Source organism: Charadrius vociferus, unplaced genomic scaffold (genome assembly GCF_000708025.1).
Source record: "Charadrius vociferus isolate BGI_N301 unplaced genomic scaffold, ASM70802v2 scaffold821, whole genome shotgun sequence".
Taxonomy (NCBI): domain Eukaryota; kingdom Metazoa; phylum Chordata; class Aves; order Charadriiformes; family Charadriidae; genus Charadrius; species Charadrius vociferus.
In genome coordinates this window covers 22,882-23,174 of record NW_009646953.1, presented here as the reverse complement: position 1 = coordinate 23,174, position 293 = coordinate 22,882, and positions in this window count along the sequence as shown.

Sequence of the window (293 nt, the reverse complement as noted above, 5' to 3'; positions counted from 1 at the left end):
CCCTTAAATAAGGTTTTATGTCGCCGACGGAGCGAACGGCAGCGCGGCTGAGGGCGCAGAGCTGCTGCTGGCCGGTGCCCAGGCACAGACAGCGTGTGGGGGAAACAAACACCAGCATCTGCACCTAATTATCTCGTTTTATAGATTAATAATATCTTATGTCATCAGCATCCTCGCAGCCGAGTAACATGGTTTGGGTGGCAGTGCTCTGCACGCGCCAGCGGAGCCGCTGGGCCCCACCTACAGCCTTAAAAGAGCAACGAAACACACACAATAAATCTTAACTTTTCCAT